Source organism: Vicia villosa, unplaced genomic scaffold (genome assembly GCF_029867415.1).
Source record: "Vicia villosa cultivar HV-30 ecotype Madison, WI unplaced genomic scaffold, Vvil1.0 ctg.002487F_1_1, whole genome shotgun sequence".
Taxonomy (NCBI): Eukaryota; Viridiplantae; Streptophyta; class Magnoliopsida; order Fabales; family Fabaceae; genus Vicia; species Vicia villosa.
Window position 1 is genome coordinate 129208 of NW_026705943.1, and position 22255 is coordinate 151462.

Here is a 22255-nt window from a genome sequence, read left to right on the forward strand (position 1 = left end):
TTCTTCAACGATATGTAACCTTTTATTGTATACCCTATAAGCTTTACTAGATTGAGTGTATCCTAGAAAGATGCCTTCATCCTCTTTTGCATCAAATTTGCCAAGGTTTTCCTTTCCATTATTTAATACAAAGCATTTACATCCGAAAACGTGAAAATGTGATATGTTTGGATTTCTTTCTTTTAAAAGTTCATAAGGTGTTTTGTTTAAAATAGGTCGTATTAGGATCCTATTTAAAACATAGCAAGCCGTATTTATGGCATCGGCCCGAAAATATTTTGGAAGCCCATGTTCATTAACATGAGCTAGGCGTCTATGCCAAAGCCATGAGTCTTCACTCATAGTTGTAACACTCCATTTATTTTCATAATTTAATTTAATTAAATTAATTGAATTATGAGGAATTAAGCAATTGGGCTTGAGTTGTGGTTAGTATGGGAGGGGGTGCATTGGTAGGCCCTATTACTAATTAAAATAATTTTATTTTATTCTTAATAAAATAGAAGGAGTGGTAGAATAGAGAAGGTTACAGTATTGGGAAAAGAAGTTTGAACGTGAAAAGAGAAGAGGAACGGAGAAGTGTGACCGAGGAAGAACGAAGAATCAACCTTCAGGTAAGGGGGGACTCTTCCATTTATCTTCTATTATGGGATTATAGATAATATGATAGAATTGATCGTGTTATCCGTACCAATTGGGTTGTGCTTAGGTTGTAGAAATGTTAGGTTTTGGGAGGATTTACACGTAATGAATATGCTGATTCGTGTAATGATGTTATTTGGATGGTTTAAATGTATTATAATGTGCTATAATATGTGTTTGTTGTACTGTATTCGAAATCTGATTGGAATGGGTTGAATTGGTAATGATTTGGTGAAGGAAGGGTAAAATCGCAGGCTGTTTTCTGCTATTCGGAGCGCTGGGATTCGCCAGTTCGCGCCGCGTCCAGGAGTTGGCGCCGCGAACAGCTTGGCAAAAGGCCAGGAAGCTTTGTTGCGCTCAGTACGCGCCGCGAGCATATGACCGCGCCGCGAGGGCGTAGTTTTTATTCGTTCCGCGCCGCGAACCCTTGTTTGCGCCGCGAAGGCGTAGTTCCTATTCGTTCCGCGCCGCGAACCGTGTGTGGCGCCGCGTGCTGTTAGTTGTTGCGACTGTCCATTTTGAAAAGTTTTAAAGAGGTGTAACTTTTAAACCGTAAACCGGATTTTGGTGCCGTTTCGAGTACAGTGAAGCTAATTAGATAATTTATATAATCAAATGGTGTTTTGAGTTGTGGCTCGAACTATTTTTTAAAACACCGAGCTTAATTGTTTGTGGTAGGATATGCTTGTAGGTACACTAATGAATGTTTACCTGTATAATGTTGTGGTTGTAACTGGTGTCTATTGTACATGTATTGTTGGTATAAATATGTGTCTTATTGATGATTATGACATTAATTGATGTATGTGGGTGATGAGCATGTTATGGTTGATGCATGCATTCATAATCATTATGTGGCTGGTCCTTGACGATGGTGGATCAGTGGTAGCTAATTCCCACTGTGAGGAATTAGTGAGTGGGTGTTACCGTATCCTTGATGATGGTGGATCGGTGAGTTGGGTTATATCCCAGATTTTGGTACCACATGCATGTAGTTGCATTGCATTAGGTTGTTTGTGATATTATAACATGAATGGAAGGTTGTCCAATGTTATAATATGTGCTGTTGATTGTTGGTTTACTGATTGTATGGTTTGAATCTGATCATAACTGTGATTGGGTGTATGGCATGTGAAATGATATTTTATTATTTATATCTTATAACATTAGTTAAATGTGAATGAGACTCACCCTTACTGTTGTTATTTTTCAGATTGAGGAGTAGCTCTCGTACTTGGTGAGGATTAGCTCGTCAAGTAGTTCGTTAGAGTCAGTTGGGTCCGTGTCATGCTCTGGTCGTGTAACACTGGGGCGTCGTTTAGAATTATTTGTTGAACTTTTTGTTTTGGATGGATTTGTATGTTGATGCTTTAAGTCTGTGACTTGGCTGTTTGTTATTCAGATGTTAAAGATAATTCCGCTGTGTTAACATGATGAATCTGAATAAATTTGGTTGACGTTCTCCTTTATGGCATGACATGAGTATTATGGTTTGAATTAATTGGAAGTTGTAATGCCCTTTTTCATGTTAACTCTGATTATTTTCTATTATTATGCGGGGTATTAGAAGGGTGTTACAATAGTGGTATCAGAGCATTGTCGGTCGTTTGAGTCAGAGTCTTAGTGTCGGTTAATCCCTCGTATGCGATTAGTGTAAGGTTGACACTGTCGATACTTCTTGTTCTAATAGATATTGTTTGATATTTAGCAGAACAATGGCTGGAAGAGGAGGAAGAAACGATGATGCTATCGCTGAGGCTCTGGGCATGATTGCTGGTGTGCTGGGAGGGAATGCCAATGGAGCTGGAATTGGTGCGGACAGGCAGCTGAATAGTTTTCAGAGGAACAACCCTCCGTTGTTCAAAGGCACTCACGATCCCGAAGGCGCCCAGAAGTGGCTGAAAGAGATTGAAAGGATCTTCCGGGTGATTGATTGTGACGAAAATCTGAAGGTGAGATATGGGACTCACATGCTGTCTGAAGAAGCTGATGATTGGTGGATGGCTAGTAGGGACGAACTGCAAGCTGCAGGTGTTGCAATCACTTGGGCTGTGTTCAAGAGAGAATTCTTGCGGAGGTACTTTCCTGAGGATGTTAGAGGCAGGAAAGAGATTGAATTTTTGGAGCTGACACAAGGTAACATGACTGTGCCAGAGTATGCGTCCAAGTTTGTGGAGCTAGCAAAGTATTATGTCCACTACAATAATGATGAGGCTAGTGAATTCTCGAAGTGTGTTAAGTTTGAGAATGGTCTCCGCGATGAGATTAAACAGGGTATCAGATACCAGAGGATTCGCAGGTTTGTCGATTTGGTTGACTGCAGCCGAATCTTTGAAGAGGACAATATTAAACTGAAGTCGTCGCACTCTCGCGAGTTAGTCGACAGGAAAGGGAAAAAGCATATGGATCGTGGTAAGCCTTATGGTAAGGGTAACCAGAAAGCTGGAGGCTGGAAGAAGCCTAGTGGGGGAGACTCTAGTGCCCCTATTAAGTGCTTCAAGTGTGGAGAACCTGGACATCGCATTCACGAATGCAAAAGTGAGGAAAAGAAGTGCTATAGATGTGGAAAGGCAGGTCACATTGCTATTGAGTGCAAAGGGAACACTGTAACTTGTTTCAACTGCGGGGAAGAAGGTCATATCAGTCCTAAGTGTCCTAAGCCGAGGAAGAATCAAGCTGGTGGTAAGGTGTTCGCCTTATCTGGTTCAGAGACTACTCCAGAGGATCGGTTGATTAAAGGTACGTGTTTTATCCATGGCACTCCTTTAATTGCAATAATAGATACTGGGGCAACTCACTCGTTTATTTCATTGGATTGTGCTAAACGACTGAATTTGGAAATATCTGAGATAAATGGAAGTATGGTCATTGACACTCCTGCGTCGGGTTCAGTGACTACTTCGTTCGCTTGTTTGAACTGTCCAATTGATATTTTTGGTAGAGAATTCGGAATGGACTTAGTGTGCCTTCCGTTGGAACAACTTGATGTTATCTTGGGTATGAATTGGTTGCAATTTAATCGGGTTCATATCAATTGTTTCACAAAGACGGTTATTTTTCCTGAAGATGTCAGTGTTGAGGATTTAGCGATGACGGCTAGACAAGTGGATGAAGCAATGAAGGACGGGGCTGTCGTGTTCATGTTGATTGCATCCATGGAAGTGAAAAAGAAAGCGGTGAGTAGTGACTTACCGGTAGTATGTGAATTTCCAGAAGTCTTTCCAGAAGATGTAAGAGAATTGCCGCCAGAGAGGGAGGTAGAATTTGCTATTGAACTAATTCCTGGAACTAATCCTGTGTCGATGGCACCTTATCGTATGTCGGCATCGGAATTGAATGAGTTGAAGAATCAATTGGAAGATTTACTTGAGAAGAAATTTATTCGTCCTAGTGTCTCACCGTGGGGTGCACCGGTGTTACTAGTGAAGAAGAAAGAAGGTTCAATGAGGTTGTGTGTGGATTACAGACAACTCAACAAGGTTACTATCAAGAATCGGTATCCCTTGCCGAGGATTGATGACTTGATGGATCAACTAGTTGGAGCATGTGTGTTCAGCAAAATTGACTTGAGGTCGGGATATCATCAGATTCGGGTGAAGACGGATGATATTCAGAAAACAGCATTTAGAACGAGGTATGGTCATTACGAGTATACAGTGATGCCATTTGGAGTAACCAATGCGCCGGGAGTTTTCATGGAGTATATGAACAGGATCTTCCATCCTTTTCTGGATCAGTTCGTAGTAGTATTTATTGATGATATTTTAATATATTCTAAGAATGAAGAAGAGCATGCGGATCATCTTAGAGTGGTATTGGAACTATTGAAGGAAAAGAAACTTTATGCAAAACTGTCAAAGTGTGAGTTCTGGTTAAACGAAGTGAGCTTTCTTGGGCATGTAATTTCTAAGGATGGTATTGCCGTTGACCCAACGAAAGTAGAAGCAGTGTCTCAGTGGGAAGCTCCGAGGTCAGTTTCCGAAATCCGTAGTTTCCTTGGTCTGGCGGGTTACTATAGAAAGTTCATTGAAGGTTTTTCAAAGTTAGCATTACCGTTAACTAAGTTGACTAGGAAGGGTCAAGCGTTTGTTTGGGATTCGAAATGTGAAGAAGGATTCCAAGAGTTGAAGAAGAGGTTGACTAGTGCGCCGATCTTGATTTTGCCGAATCCGGCGGAATCTTTTGTTGTTTATTGTGATGCTTCGTTGTCAGGATTAGGAGGTGTACTGATGCAGAATCAACAGGTAGTCGCTTATGCGTCGAGACAACTCAAGGTGCATGAGAGAAACTATCCGACTCATGACTTAGAGTTGGCAGCAGTGGTATTTGTGTTGAAGTTGTGGAGGCATTACCTATATGGTTCAAGGTTTGAAGTATTTAGTGATCACAAGAGTTTGAAGTACCTCTTTGACCAAAAAGAGTTGAATATGAGACAAAGAAGATGGTTAGAATTTCTCAAGGATTATGATTTTGAACTGAATTATCATCCGGGTAAAGCAAATGTTGTTGCCGATGCATTGAGTAGGAAGTCCTTGCATATGTCTATGCTTATGGTGAGAGAATTGGATTTAATTGAGCAATTCCGAGATTTGAGTTTAGTATGTGAAGACACTCCTACCAGTGTTAAATTGGGTATGCTGAAGCTGACTAGTAGTATTCTTGAGGAAATCCGAGAAGGTCAGAAGACTGATGTAGAGTTGGTTGATAAGTTGACTCTGATTAATCAAGATAAAGGAGGTGAATTCAGAATCGACGAGAATGGTATAATGAGGTTTGGTAATCGTGTTTGTGTTCCTGATGTTGCCGAATTGAGGAAGAGTATTCTTGAAGAAGGACATCGTAGCGGATTGAGTATTCATCCTGGTGCTACCAAGATGTATCATGACTTAAAGAAGCTGTTTTGGTGGCCTGGAATGAAAAAGGAAATAGCTGAATTTGTCTATGCTTGTCTGACTTGCCAGAAGTCGAAGATTGAGCATCAGAAACCGTATGGAGCTATGCAACCGTTATTTATTCCAGAATGGAAGTGGGATAGTATATCTATGGATTTTGTTTCAGGTTTGTCGAGGACGGTGAAGAATTGTGAAGCTATTTGGGTTATTGTAGACAGGTTGACAAAGTCTGCTCACTTTATACCAATGAGAATGGATTACCCAATGGAGAAGCTGGCTCAATTGTATATTGACAGGATAGTGAGTTTACATGGTATTCCTTCGAGTATCGTGTCGGATAGAGATCCAAGGTTTACATCCAGATTCTGGGAAGGTTTGCAGAGGGCTTTGGGTACTAAACTGAGATTGAGTTCTGCTTATCATCCGCAGACGGATGGACAGACGGAAAGAACTATTCAATCACTAGAAGATTTGTTGCGTGCTTGTGTGTTGGAAAGAGGCGGTGTTTGGGATAGTTATCTACCCTTGATCGAATTTACTTACAATAATAGTTTTCACTCGAGCATTGGTATGGCTCCGTTTGAAGCTTTGTATGGTCGGAGGTGTAGAACGCCTTTATGTTGGTATGAATCTGGCGAAAGTGCCGTGATTGGACCGGAAATTGTTCAGGAGACGACAGAAAGGATCAAGATGATTCAGGAGAAGATGAAGACTTCTCAGAGTCGTCAGAAGAGTTATCATGATAAAAGGAGGAGGACACTTGAATTTCAAGCAGGAGATCATGTGTTCTTGAGGGTGACCCCCACAACTGGTGTTGGTAGAGCACTGAAATCAAGGAAGTTGACTCCGCGATTCATTGGTCCGTTCCAGATTACGGAGAGGGTGGGAGAAGTGGCGTATCGTATTGCGTTGCCACCGACGCTTGCGAATCTGCATGATGTATTCCACATATCACAGTTGAGGAAATACATTGCTGATCCATCTCATGTGATCCAAGTCGATGATGTACAGGTAAAGGACAATCTGACAGTTGAAACTTTGCCTATGAGGATTGAAGACCGAAGGCTGAAACAATTGCGTGGCAAGGAGATAGCACTGGTCAAAGTAGCTTGGGGAGGACCGGCAGGTGGGAATGTGACTTGGGAATTGGAGAGTCAGATGAAGGATTCCTATCCAGAGTTATTTGCCTAAGGTATGTTTTCGAGGACGAAAACTATTTAGTGGGGGAGAGTTGTAACACTCCATTTATTTTCATAATTTAATTAAATTAAATTAATTGAATTATGAGGAATTAAGCAATTGGGCTTGAGTTGTGGTTAGTAAGGGAGGGGGTGCATTGGTAGGCCCTATTACTAATTAAAATAATTTTATTTTATTCTTAATAAAATAGAAGGAGTGGTAGAATAGAGAAGGTTACAGTATTGGGAAAAGAAGTTTGAACGTGAAAAGAGAAGAGGAACGGAGAAGTGTGACCGAGGAAGAACGAAGAATCAACCTTCAGGTAAGGGGGGACTCTTCCATTTATCTTCTATTATGGGATTATAGATAATATGATAGAATTGATCGTGTTATCCGTACCAATTGGGTTGTGCTTAGGTTGTAGAAATGTTAGGTTTTGGGAGGATTTACACGTAATGAATATGCTGATTCGTGTAATGATGTTATTTGGATGGTTTAAATGTATTATAATGTGCTATAATATGTGTTTGTTGTACTGTATTCGAAATCTGATTGGAATGGGTTGAATTGGTAATGATTTGGTGAAGGAAGGGTAAAATCGCAGGCTGTTTTCTGCTATTCGGAGCGCTGGGATTCGCCAGTTCGCGCCGCGTCCAGGAGTTGGCGCCGCGAACAGCTTGGCAAAAGGCCAGGAAGCTTTGTTGCGCTCAGTACGCGCCGCGAGCATATGACCGCGCCGCGAGGGCGTAGTTTTTATTCGTTCCGCGTCGTGAACCCTTGTTTGCGCCGCGAAGGCGTAGTTCCTATTCGTTCCGCGCCGCGAACCGTGTGTGGCGCCGCGTGCTGTTAGTTGTTGCGACTGTCCATTTTGAAAAGTTTTAAAGAGGTGTAACTTTTAAACCGTAAACCGGATTTTGGTGCCGTTTCGAGTACAGTGAAGCTAATTAGATAATTTATATAATCAAATGGTGTTTTGAGTTGTGGCTCGAACTATTTTTTAAAACACCGAGCTTAATTGTTTGTGGTAGGATATGCTTGTAGGTACACTAATGAATGTTTACCTGTATAATGTTGTGGTTGTAACTGGTGTCTATTGTACATGTATTGTTGGTATAAATATGTGTCTTATTGATGATTATGACATTAATTGATGTATGTGGGTGATGAGCATGTTATGGTTGATGCATGCATTCATAATCATTATGTGGCTGGTCCTTGACGATGGTGGATCAGTGGTAGCTAATTCCCACTGTGAGGAATTAGTGAGTGGGTGTTACCGTATCCTTGATGATGGTGGATCGGTGAGTTGGGTTATATCCCAGATTTTGGTACCACATGCATGTAGTTGCATTGCATTAGGTTGTTTGTGATATTATAACATGAATGGAAGGTTGTCCAATGTTATAATATGTGCTGTTGATTGTTGGTTTACTGATTGTATGGTTTGAATCTGATCATAACTGTGATTGGGTGTATGGCATGTGAAATGATATTTTATTATTTATATCTTATAACATTAGTTAAATGTGAATGAGACTCACCCTTACTGTTGTTATTTTTCAGATTGAGGAGTAGCTCTCGTACTTGGTGAGGATTAGCTCGTCAAGTAGTTCGTTAGAGTCAGTTGGGTCCGTGTCATGCTCTGGTCGTGTAACACTGGGGGCGTCGTTTAGAATTATTTGTTGAACTTTTTGTTTTGGATGGATTTGTATGTTGATGCTTTAAGTCTGTGACTTGGCTGTTTGTTATTCAGATGTTAAAGATAATTCCGCTGTGTTAACATGATGAATCTGAATAAATTTGGTTGACGTTCTCCTTTATGGCATGACATGAGTATTATGGTTTGAATTAATTGGAAGTTGTAATGCCCTTTTTCATGTTAACTCTGATTATTTTCTATTATTATGCGGGGTATTAGAAGGGTGTTACAATAGTGGCAAGACATTTGGCCTCAGTCATTGATACCTCATGTAGATCAAGCATGTATACATTATTTACCCTCAGGCCTTTGAACACATCATCTTTCTTATCATTGTTTCTAATTTTGCAACTTTCTTTTGAAAAAGGTACTGAGTATCCTTTGTCACACAATTGAATGATGCTAATAAGATTGTGTTTAAGGCCCTCAACTAGAATGAAGTCTGAGATAGTAGTAGAAGAGGGATTACCTACACTACCTTTTCCGAGTATAGAACCCTTGTTGTTATCACCATAGGTCACAAATCCTTTCTTCTTAGCCACAAAGTCATAGAATAGAGATAAGTCACCCGTCATATGTCTTGAGCATCCGCTATCTAAGAACCATCTTCTCTCGGATGGCTCAAGACATTCCACCTATAAATTTAAACAAGGGGAATAGGTACCAAATTTTCATTGGGTCCTTGTGTGTGAGTGAAACAAAGGTTGCTCTTGGGAATCCATTTGAAAACGCCTTTAGGAACCAAAAATCTCCTAAAGCGACATTTCCTAATGGTATGACCCCTTTTGCAACAATATAGACACGTTGAGTTAGAATGGTTATCACATTTGCTCAATTGGTCTTTTATCACATAAGTATATCGTTGATATGGATTTATCATACTATTTTTGAAATGTGATCGATCAATGGCATATGTAATCTTAGGTAGTGAAGCCTTTGTCTAATTTGGCTTTGAGAGTTTTAACTTCTTTTTGCCAAATGTGTCAGGTTTCACATCCTCCCCATCTAAACCAAGAACTCTTGTCATCTTCGACTTTGTCTTTGATACTTTTAATCATAGATTCCTTGAAAGTTTCTACTTCCTTTTTGGAATCGGAAACTTTCTTCTCAAGGTATGAGAAAATCTTTTTATTTGAAGCTAAGCGCTGAAAAGCTTTCTTAGCTTCACGATGTAAAGTATCAAAGGCATGTTTTAACTCAAAATAAGACATATAATAAACATTATTATATTTCTCATGACTTACAATATTTTTCTTCTTTTGATGTGCCATGAGACATAGGTTGACTGTTTACTCTTCATCGCTTGAGCTTTCTTTGCTAGATGAGTCACTATCATTTGGTGGATGACTTTGAACTTGAAGCCTTTAAGGCAATAGACTTCTTTTCAGTGTCCTTTAACTTCTCTTTCTTTTCTTTCTTTTCATGCTTGTTTAGGTTCATGAGATATTTCTCATGTTCTTCAAGCTTTCCAAATAGCGCCGTAAGATCCAAAGTAGTAAGATCGTTGGCTTCTTTGATTGTCGTGACTTTAGGTTGCCATTCCCTACTAAGACATCTCAAAACTTTATTAGTAGCAACAACATTGGGAGTAATATGTTCTAAAGTGTGTAAGCGATTGATAATATGAGAAAATATCTTTTGCCTTTCCGCAATGGTTTCACCTTGCTTCATGTGAAAGAGATCAAACTCTTGCGTCAAAGTATTGATTCAAGCTAGCTTAACATCATTTGTTCATTCATGGGCGACTTGTAACGCATCCCACATTGCCTTAGCAGTTTGGCAATGTGATACTTTAAAGTACTCATCAACCCCTAAGGAAGCTATAATCATGTTTCTAGATTTCCAATCATACGCATAATTCTTTTCATCTTTTTCATTCCATTGTGCTTCAGGTTAAAGTCTGGTAACACCAGCATCGTTGGTTATGGTGATAGCCATAGGACCATTGATGGTGACATTCCAGATTTTTCAATCAACGGAGTTGATATGAATACACATACAGTCTTTCCAATAGCTATAGTTTTCTCCGGTGAAAACAGGCGCTTTATTATACGCTCCTTTTTTTACCGTTCTCCATCTTCTAAAAAGTTGCAAAGCACTAGATGAACCGGCGCTCGTGATACCACTTGTTAAACGATTAGGCTGGTCTAGAGGGGGTGAATACACCACCTTTTTCAAATTTTATAAAATATTAGTGTTTGAAAAACATGATGCCCCAGAATCAAACAAATCGTCTAGAACGATCTAGCTATCGAATACTGGATATGTGTGAACAAAACCGGATGAAAATAATGAAATGAAATTTTGTACTTTAACGGAATTATCAACTTGTTAATCTAAACATGATATGTAATCACTCACAATTAACTGTTTCACAAAATTTGAACAAAAATTGAATCTGGAATTTTATCAAACACTTGGTGAGCGCTTTTCACCAAGTTTCAACTTTTGCTCAAATATGGATTTTACCGCATACGATTATGAAAAGATAAAGCGAAAGATGATAAAGAACACGATATTTGTTTAGGCAGTTCCCCTTGTCGTCCTCGCGTAGGATACGTCTTCCCCTAACTCCAATTGGAATTAGGATAGTATCTATTAAATGAAAATGGTCTTAACAAGAGAAGGTTTACCGATTACCAATTACAATAGTGCAGTAAAATTGAATCTAAACACTTCTCTTCCCTTTATTCAAGTAGAACCGAGTGATTTCTTGACGATCCTGATGAATCTCGACTCCAATCCTTTCTTCTATATTCTCTAGTTGCTGCTAGCTTGTTGATCGAATTGCGAATCCCTCAAACCCTTAAGCACAGTCGGATACTTGTGAAGCAAAGCGATCGTCAAAAACCCCCAAATCACACTGGATATTGGAGGACAAAACCCTAAGGTTTTATTCAAGAAAAACCCACAATCTCTTAACTCGAACAAGAACTGAATCTATCGTCGAACGTTATCAACCCACACTTCTCACCATGATTCACAAAAATTGTTATGTGTAGTTGTCAATTGATGATTGAGAGGTTGAAGATGATAAGAGCCTTGTGTCTATCTTTCACTTTTCTTGTTAGTGTTACAAATTTAAAATGATTTTCTTTTATACACAGAGCAGCAACTGCAAAACAAACAGCAGAAATTCTGAGTTTTGGGGCGACAGGTCGACCTGTAGAATGGGAAGACTCGACCTGTTCAAACCCGTGGTTCCAACAGCTTGCCAGAAATGTATGCATGCGTCGACCTGTGCTTGTTATGCATCGACTTGTTACTTGCATGAGTCGACTTGAGGGTCGACCTGTTCAAACCCGAGGTTTCCTCAATTTACTATGCGTTGACCCAAACAGGGCCATGCGTCGATGCATACTGATCCAGCATGCTTTCCAGAATGAGTCGACCTGAGGGTCGACCTGATCAAACCCGAGGTTCACCCAAACATTCATGCGTCGACCTGTTATTTTTGGAGGTCGACCTGAAGACCTCAAAATGTTTGAAAACTGAATCTTTCAATGTGTGAGTTGACTCACACCTTGTATAGGTCAACCTGTGAGTTTGTAACTTCCAAATTTGCTTGCTTTGTCTATTTGAAGCTTCCTATTTTGCGTGGTTTACTTGGGACACATCCAAACTTTAATAGCAAGTTTTGACATCACTTAAAACACACCTTGCACTCACATACATCGTAATAGCACACTTGGTAACACATTTTCCCTTAAGACACTCATGCCACAGGTCTGGGATTCGAATCCCCCTTGCCCCAGACCTTTTGATTTTATTTTTTTATGTTATGCATGCACTTGTTTTCACATATTTTGAACTGCTTGCACTTCTTTGTCACATACGCGCGCTAGATGGCTTGGTAAAGTTTTGAGTTGCAACCTGAAGGTCATGGGTTCAAGCCCCATTGTCCACATTCCCTATATTTTTACCACTTGTTTATTTTAGTTTTTTACTAAACTTTCAAAAATCATAAAAAATAGTAGATTAGGTGTTTTGAATCCCTTTTTTTATGTGATCTATTTACTGTGTATTTTAAGACCATGTTAAAAAATCCCAAAAATATTTATTTTCTCATCATTTAAAAATTAATCAAAAACATGTTCTTTTATGTTTAAAAAATCAACTAAAAAAAATTGTTTTATTTTTTATTGTTTCTTTTATAACACTTTGTGGATGTTTGTTAATATTTGTTTAGGGATAGGTTAGAGTGTCTTTCACTTATCTATGTACCCTTAGACATTTTTTCCTAAAGAAATTGGTATTTAACAATTAAAACTAATTAGGTTTAGCAGTTTATTTCAAAACCCTAGTTTAAAACCCTAATTTGAAAAACCCTTAGGTTTAAAACCCTAACCAAAAAATTTGCAACATGTTGATCTTTGTTTATCCATGTTTATTTGTGCTTGTACATACTTGTTGATCTTAATCCATGTATTGTACTTAATTATTAGTCTTTGTCTTGTACATACTTATTGATTTTATATCCATGTGATTTGTGCTTGTTATTATTTTTGTTTATCTAACCCAATGTTTAATCATCACATTAATCATTCATCATTCATACATGATTTGAATCCAAGGGTTTAGATGCATTTATCTCTTGCTTGTTAACACTCACTTGTTTGTTCCTGTACATATATGAGGTATTTATTGTTAATTGTTTAAGCTTGATATTTTATCCAAAGGATGGGAATGATATTAACTAAATTGTTAAGGTACTTAAATTCTTTTCCAATCTCTTTTACTTTTGTGCTAAGTATTGTAAAGCTTTTCACTTGATTATGGTTTAGTATTGTTAAATCTTAGCCAAAAACTCTTTTTGCTTTGAAACCTTTGTTTTAAGAATAGAATTATTCCCGGTGAAACTATTATAGATCCATTGATCTTGTTTTCAAACCTTGGTGTTATGAGATGAATTATTCCCGGTGAAACTTCTCTTAACCCATTGACCTTGTATTTTAAAGTTTGGTCCTTCTTTGACTTGTTTTAAATTTGTTAAGTATTTTAAAGCTTAACCTTTTAAAACTTATTAGGTATTTTAAAGCCTAATTCCTTTTAAAGTTGTTAGGTATTTTAAAGTAAAATCCCCTTTTAAACTTGTTAAGTATTTTAAATCTTAACCATCTTTTAAAAACTTGTGAGTATTTAGCTCACACGTAAAAAGATTTTGGCCACTTTGGCCCCCTTTTTTTTCCTTTTAAAAAGAGGAACTATAGAAGCTCTGACTTCCCTATTGCACCTAAGGGGTATGTAGGCCTAAGATGTGATATCTTATCGAGCTCACTTTCAAAACCTTCTCTTCCCATCCCCACCCTGTATTTCAAACATGTTTTTCACATAGGATTTTCATAAAAAAGGTTATTTATAAACAAAAGAAAATAACATAAAAACAAAGAGGTTCCCATGGAGTGCCATGGATATGAGGGGTGCTTAAAACCTCCCCCTTGTTTAACAAACCCTCCGTAGCCAGAACTCTGATAAGTTTATTAGTTTTGATTTTAAAAACTTTTGTGGGTTTTATTCGCTCTTTTACCCATTCCTTTTTGGAAACAATAAAGCGCGGTGGCGACTCTGTTTAAAAATGAGCTAAGTCTTCCCATGACTCTAGTCTCACCAAATTCACCGCTACTGCAAGATATTTAAAACAAATTTTCATTAAATGCATGTGTATTTAGTTTTTTTTTCTTCCAACACAAATGCATTCTACTCATTAAATGTAATCTGACATATTATTATGTATTGTCCCACCATATTTAAACTTTCCAATGCATGCTTTTCGATTTCTTAAAATTATTTGGTCAACTCCTAAATTTGAAATGTATTCACACAAATATTATGGAGCTCTTCCTTCATTGCATAAGTAATATTCAACCTCCTTATTCTTTCTCTCTCTTTCATTGTGAAACCTAACTTGCATGATTTTTATTTATGTTATTATACTATAGGATGGAAGTTACGCTTTGTTCTTGCCTTTTTGTTTTAAACGTTTCATGGTTGTGGTTTATGTGTTCAATAGTATACTGCTGAATGTTGTCACTAATAGTTGAATAAAACCAAGGTTGTAACATTATCTTAGCTTTGCATTTATAACATAAACATATAAACAATTATTTTGATTTCAGAAGAAATTTTCATGTGTTTGGCTTACCATTGAAATAATTGGATTTTTTTGTGATTTTTTTATATTCTTTCATGTGATTGATTCAAATGGGATGAATTAGATTTTATTTTGTTCGATTTTTATTAATAACAATTAACACTAATCTAATATAATTGAATCGTATATTTTTTACCGAGAAATTAACAATAATACTACTATATGATAATAATAATAATAATAATAATAATAATAATAATAATAATAATAAAAATAATAATGTTATAGTAGTGTTTATCAATTCTCTCAACCCCTACTTCATATCTCTATTTATTATTTTGCATTCATAAGTATTGAATTCCTACATAATTAATGATACTAATAATCTTTATCAATTCTCCCAACTCCTAATTGTCTTTTTCTCTTTCTAATATTATCAGTACCAACAGCTAATAAATATAAATGAAGTATATTTGTTATTAGAAAGGTTAATACTTAAGGAACCGTGTGTATTATTACTTACCTATTAATATATATATATATATATATATATATATATATATATATATATATATGTCATTATTAATTTCCTTCTAACCCTATTGATTCCAATGTATCTACACAAATGCAGAGAATATGTCATTGAAAAATGAAAATAGACCATTTGAATTCCTCTCTTATTTATCGATTACCCAGGCTAGGCTAAGTAATATAATTACTATCAACTTTGAGTATTTCAAGCTACTCCAGATAAATAAGATACAACACTTCATACTTTTCAATAAATAATTAACATTAACAACTAATAATTAATTTGATTCTTACAAATTACAAAATTATTTTAAAAATATGGATTACTAACTCCAGAATTGGTTTAAATTATATTCGAGTATCAATAAATATTTATGAAACTCTTTTTAATTTTTATTACATAAAAAATACTTGGGTTAATAGCCATTTGCCCCCTACCATATAGGCGAGTTTTGATTTACCCCCTTTTAAAAAAATAGTTTTGGATTACCCCCTATAATATTTGGGCACCCCCCTAAGCGTGTAAAAACCAGGGGGATAAATCAAAATTATATATTTTACAGGCGGTAATTTTTCCTCTTTGGAGGCAAAAGACTTAGAATTTTAAAATTATAGGGGGGTAATCCAAAACCTTTTTTTTAAAAGGGGGTAAATCAAAATTCGCTTATATGGCAGGTGTAACACCCTTCTAAACCCCGCTGCAAATTAAATAAGTATATCAGAGTAAAAAGATAAACACAAGGGTGCCACAATTATTTAAAATAAATAAACCAACCATGGTCAAGCCATGCTTCATTAGGAAACGGTTCACCAAAACATAATCATGTTTATCACAGCGGAATAAGAAACATCATCAAATACAACCAAATGGAAATATAATCCAACACCAAATAAAATGGAGTAATCTCATAAAACTCTAAAACTATCGTTCCCCAGTGTTACAGATCAGAGCATGACCGACACGACCCAATATAAACTGATAAACTCTATGAGTCATCCTCACCAAGCACTAATGCCGCTACTCCTCAATCTGAAAATGACAACATGTAAGGGTGAGTCTCATTCTCAATTAGTAAATATTATGCAATTCATAAGTAACAAGCATCATAATATACCATTCACCCAATTATACATATTCAGATTGACATCTATTATTCATCAATTCACATAATGATAGGTTACAACACATAACACAGAAATCCACACAATCATGTTATGAAGAAATGCATATGACACAACTGACACTATGCATGTGATACCAATAAACCGTGGAATCAATCCACCTAACCGATCTACGCCACATCGAGATACGGTCCAGCGACACAATTTCCGCACAATGGGAAATATGTCCACCAACGATCCAAACACCACCGGGATCCAATGTAACGCCCGTAAATGTGTTTTTCTGATTAATTGTGATGTTTGCTACATTTTCCTAATTTTACCGTTTTTGAGTCGAGTCAGTCGGTAAATATTAATTATGCTAATGTTTTAATTATTACTTTCCATGTGTGTAATTATTAGGTTTTGGGTGTTAATTGGTTAGAATTAATGTTTAGTGACATTTGGGCCAAAATTAGAATTAATGAGTTAAGTGGGTGAAAATGAGAAGTAGAGAAATAGAAAGAGATATAGAGAGAAAAAGAGATATTTTGAGATAGAAAGAAAGAGAGATATTTTGGAGAGAAAGAAAGAAACTTGTGAAGAGAAGAGAAGAAGAGAGTTGTAGAATCCAAACCAAGCTAGAGCCAAGAATCCAACCAAGGTAAGGGGGATGAATATAGTTTATCTTGATTGTATGATCCTTGTAGTTTGTTTTTGTTCTTGTTCTTGAACATTTTCTATGCTTTTGCCAAAAATGTTAGGTTATGAGTTTTGTGAGTTTTGAAGTTATGAATATGATTTTGTGGTGTGTATGTGTTGTATGAAGATAGATATCTTCATTGATCATGGTTGCTTTAAATTTCCCCATGTTTTTATTATTGATGAAGGAATTATTAGGTTATGTACATTTAGTGAATGAACCATGAATCATTGGTTGTTAGCATGAATATATGGCATGTATGGATTGTGTAGGAGGTGTAGGGAAGTTTACATGAGGTTTTGAGATGGTTGATTTGGGTTTAGCAGGTCTGTTGCAGAACTGGTTTTTCTGAGTTTTCGCAGGTTCGCTAAGCGGCCCTAGGTCCGCTAAGCGGAAGAAGATATTTTTGGAAATTTTGCAGAAACCGCTAGTGCGCCGCTAAGCGGAGCTTCTTGCATTTTTTTCATTTTGCTACTGGAATGTTCGCTAAGCGACCAATTGCGACCCGCTAAGCGGCCAGTGCTGAAACTTGTTTTTCCAAACTTCGTTTTGCTCTATCTTTTGAACCGGAGGTCGTTTCTATGTGCCGTTCGAATCGTTATGAAGCTTATTGAGCATGCTTTATGATAAAGAGGAGTGTATTGGTGGTTGAATGAATTTTTCATAAATGTATTTTGTGAAATTATATTTGCTAATCAAGTATGTTATGACGATATATGTGTGTTGTGTGAATATGAACGCTTGAGTGGCAATTTTGATGATGTATCCGTGTGGATTAATATAACCGGTGTGATGTAGATATGTGACCGAGTTATATTGTTGATGTTGTTGTTATGTAATTGAGTCGTTTGTATGCAAAGCATGACATTTCATTACGTTAATGGCGGAATGCTATTAACAGGTGGCCTGAATTGGCAATTATTACTAGTGGGAGATTAGTGCTCGGTAAAAAGGTGTATTTGCCCAAGTGGCAAGAGGTCATCAGTGGGGGCTAGATGCTCGATGACGGTTAGTCGTAGCTTACTGCTCGACAAAGGTGTATTTTACTGAGGGAAAGAAGTCCCAGCATAATGCTCGGCAAGGTGTATTTGTCATAATGACAAGGAGGAGTTTTACTCCGGATTTGGTACCACGTGCATACGCATAGTCGAGTCTCATTCATCATCGTCAGTCTTTATAATTTATGTTATCTTTCATGTACCGCATTACTTATATATTGACTTATCGGATTATCTTGTTATATGATTCTTAATGATATTTGTGGGCATTACTATATTGATCATGCTTTCATTATGAATTATATTCTCACCCTTCTGCCTTAATGTTACCTACTCGTGGGTAATGTGCAGGTGATCCGCAAGTGTAGGTGCTCTCTTTGTAGTCGTCCGTTTTGGTGTCGTCCGCTCGTGATACGTAACACCTAGGGGGGGATCGAACACTTATTTTGTAGATAATGCTTATAGGATCCTTTTGATGTATATTTGATCCTTTAGATGCATTCGTATTATGTATTTTGGATACCTTCTCATGCGATGTATTTTGGAGGAATGTTGTGGATATTTTGTTACCGATGCATTTATATAAGTGTGAATACATTCAGGTGTTTATGAATATCCGTCCTCTTTGATTATTTGTGTTACGCATCTTTTGCGAGTATGTTATGTTGGTTATGTGGTTACTTAAGTGTAACGCCCTAATTGTTTTTATGAATTTAATTTTTATACTCTGATATTTGTACCTATATGCTTGGGTAGAATTGGGGTGTTACATTAGTGGTATCAGAGCGGGTCGGTCTTGTCCGACCAAGTGTCGTGTCGTTTGGTCTAACAATTCTTGTGTTATTCTTTGGGCTTACTTCTCTTGGTGTTATTGTGAAGTTTAGAGATGGCTGGACGTAATGACGCTGCTATTGCTGCTGCATTGCAAGTTATGGATGAAGCTATGCATACGGATGAGAATGCAAGGTCTCGGAGTTTAGCGACTTTCCAGAGGGAGAATCCTCCTGTGTTTAAGGGAACGCATGACCCCGAGGGAGCCTTGACTTGGATGAAGGAGATGGAGAGGATCTTTCGTGTGATGGATTGCACGCAAGAGCAGAAAGTCAGGTATGGCACTCATCAGTTAGCTGTGGAGGCTGATGATTGGTGGCTGGAGACTTTGGCAAGGTTAGAAGCAACCGGTGAAGAGATTTCCTGGACGGTGTTCAAGAGGGAGTTTTTGAGGAAGTATTACCCGGAGGATGTCCGTGGAAAGAAAGAGACTGAGTTTCTGGCGTTGGTTCAAGGCAACATGTCTGTGTCTGAATATGCGGAAAAGTTTAATGAAATTGTGAAATTCTACCCACACTTTGTTGGTGAGGGGGCAGAATTTTCTAAGTGCATTAAGTTCGAGAATGGGTTGCGTTCTGATATCAAGAAGGCGGTAGGTTATCAGAAGATTCGGGTGTTTCCAGATTTGGTGGACAGCTGTAGGATTTATGATGAGGATAATAATGCTCATCATAAGGTGATTAATGAAAAGAGGAACAAAGGTCCGCAGAATCGTGGGAAGCCGTATGATGGAGGGAATGGTAAGCAAAGGATGACTTATGGACCAAGGTTTAGTGGGGGAGATGCTCCTGCTAAGATTGTATGTTTTAAGTGTGGTAAACCTGGCCACAAAAGTAATGTCTGCTTTAGTGACGCAAAGAAATGTTTCAAGTGTGGAAGGGTAGGACATGTGTCATCCGACTGTGCATTCAAGGGAGTTGTGTGTTTTAATTATGGTGAAGAGGGACACATGAGCGGTCAATGTCAGAAGAAGAAAGTTCAAGCTGGTGGGAAGGTGTTTGCTTTGGCTGGAACTCAGACGGACAAGGGTGATCGACTGATCAGAGGTACTTGTTTTATTAATGGCATTTCTTTAATTGCTATTATTGATACGGGTGCTTCGCATTGTTTTATAGCCGATGATTGTGTTAAAAGATTAGGTCTTGTCCTATCTGATTTGGGTGGTGAGATGGTTATCGATTTACCAGCCATGGGGTCGGTGACTACTTCTTTAGTTTGTAAGAATTGTCCGGTATCAATCTTCGGTAAGGACTTTACTGTTGATTTGATTTGTTTATCGATGAACGAGTTAGACGTGGTTCTGGGAATGGATTGGTTGATGAATAATCGTGTCCATATCGATTGTTATCATAAGTTGGTGAGGTTTCCATTTCTTGAGAAGGATGTGGAATTTGATGTCTTATCTACCAAGGAGTTGAATCGACTGTTAGAAGATGGGGCACAATTGTTTGGTGTGTTTGCATTGTTGACTGTGGAGAGTCGAGCTGCAGTTGGGGATTTCCCAGTAGTGCGAGAATTTCCCGAAGTGTTTCCTGAAGACTTTTCTGATGTGCCGCCAAAGAGAGAGGTGGAGTTTTCCATAGATCTAGTTCCTGGTACGAGGCCTGTTTCTATGGCGCCATATAGAATGTCGGCATCTGAGTTAGTGGAATTAAAGAAACAATTGGAAGAGTTGCTAGCAAAACATTTTGTGAGGCCTAGTGTTTCACCATGGGGAGCTCCAGTTTTGTTGGTAAAGAAGAAGGATGGAAGCATGAGGTTTTGTATTGATTATCGCCAGTTAAACAAGGTGACGATTAAGAATAAGTATCCGCTTCCTAGGATTGACGACTTGATGGATCAGTTGGTGGGAGCCAGTGTGTTTAGCAAGATTGATTTAAGATCTGGTTACCATCAGATTCGGGTGAAGGAGGAAGATATTCAGAAGACTGCGTTTAGGACTCGGTACGGGCATTATGAATTTTTGGGGATGCCGTTCGGGGTTTCTAATGCACCTGGTGTGTTTATGGAGTATATGAATCGCATATTCCATGATCAGTTGGATAAATTTGTTGTGGTCTTCATAGATGACATCTTGATTTATTCTAAGTCTCCAAAAGAGCATGAGGAGCATTTGCGTGTTGTGCTACAAGTTTTGAGGGAGAAGCAGTTGTATGCTAAGTTATCCAAGTGCGAGTTCTGGTTATCAGAGGTGAGTTTTCTTGGTCATGTGATTTCAGGTAACGGGATTGCAGTGGATCCATCCAAGGTAGATGCAGTGCTACAATGGGAGGTTCCGAGATCAGTTACTGAGATCAGAAGCTTCTTAGGTTTGGCGGGTTATTATCAAAGATTCATAGAAGGCTTTTCGAAGTTGGCAATTCCGTTAACTCAGCTTACTTGCAAGGGTAAGGCGTTTATTTGGGACATAGTTTGTGAAAGGAATTTTGAAGAGTTGAAGAGAAGGTTGACTTCAGCTCTGATTTTGGTTTTACCTGATCCTAAGGAACCGTTTGTGGTGTATTGTGATGCATCGCATATGGGGTTAGGTGGTGGCTTACGCTTCGAGGCAGTTAAGGATTCATGAGAAGAATTATCCCACTCATGATTTAGAGTTGGCTGCGGTTGTTTTTGTATTAAAGATTTGGAGGCATTGTCTCTACGGTGCAAGGTTCGAGGTCTTTAGTGATCATAAGAGTTTGAAATACTTATTTGATCAGAAAGAGTTGAACATGAGACAACGTAGGTGGTTGGAATTCTTGAAGGACTATGACTTTAGCTTGAATTACCATCCTGGTAAAGCTAATGTGGTTGCCGATGCTTTGAGTCGGAAATCTTTGCATATGTCCGCTATGATGGCGGAGGAGTGGGAACTTTTGGAGCAGTTTCGTGATCTTAGTCTAGTATGTGAATTGACGCCAGGTAGTGTGAAGATGGGTATGTTAAAAGTGACGAATGATTTTCTGTCGACCGTTAGCGAGAGACAGAAAATGGATGTGAAACTTGTTGATTTGTTTATGGTGGCAAATCAAAGTGATGATGGCGACTTCAGAGTGGATGGTCAGGGTGTTTTGAGATTCCATGGTCGAATTTGTGTACCTGATGATTCCGAGCTGAAAAAGATGATTTTAGAAGAAGGTCACAGAAGCAGTTTGAGTATTCATCCGGGAGCCAATAAGATGTATCAGGATTTGAAAAAGATCTTTTGGTGGTCTGGTTTGAAAAGGGATGTGGCTCAGTTTGTGTATGCCTGTTTGGTATGTCAGAAGTCGAAAGTGGAGCATCAGCGTCCTGCAGGGTTGTTGCAACCGTTGAATATTCCAGAGTGGAAATGGGATAGTATTTCTATGGACTTTGTGACGAGTTTACAAAATACTGTGAGAGGTTTCGATGCGGTTTGGGTGATTGTTGATAGGTTGACAAAGTCTGCTCATTTTATTCCTATTAACATCACTTTTCCAGTTGCGAAGTTAGCTGAGATTTATATCAAAGTGATTGTGAAACTACATGGTATACCGTTGAGTATTGTGTCGGATAGAGATCCAAAGTTCACATCAGATTTTTGGAAAGGTTTGCAAGAGGCTCTAGGTTCTAAGCTGAGGTTGAATT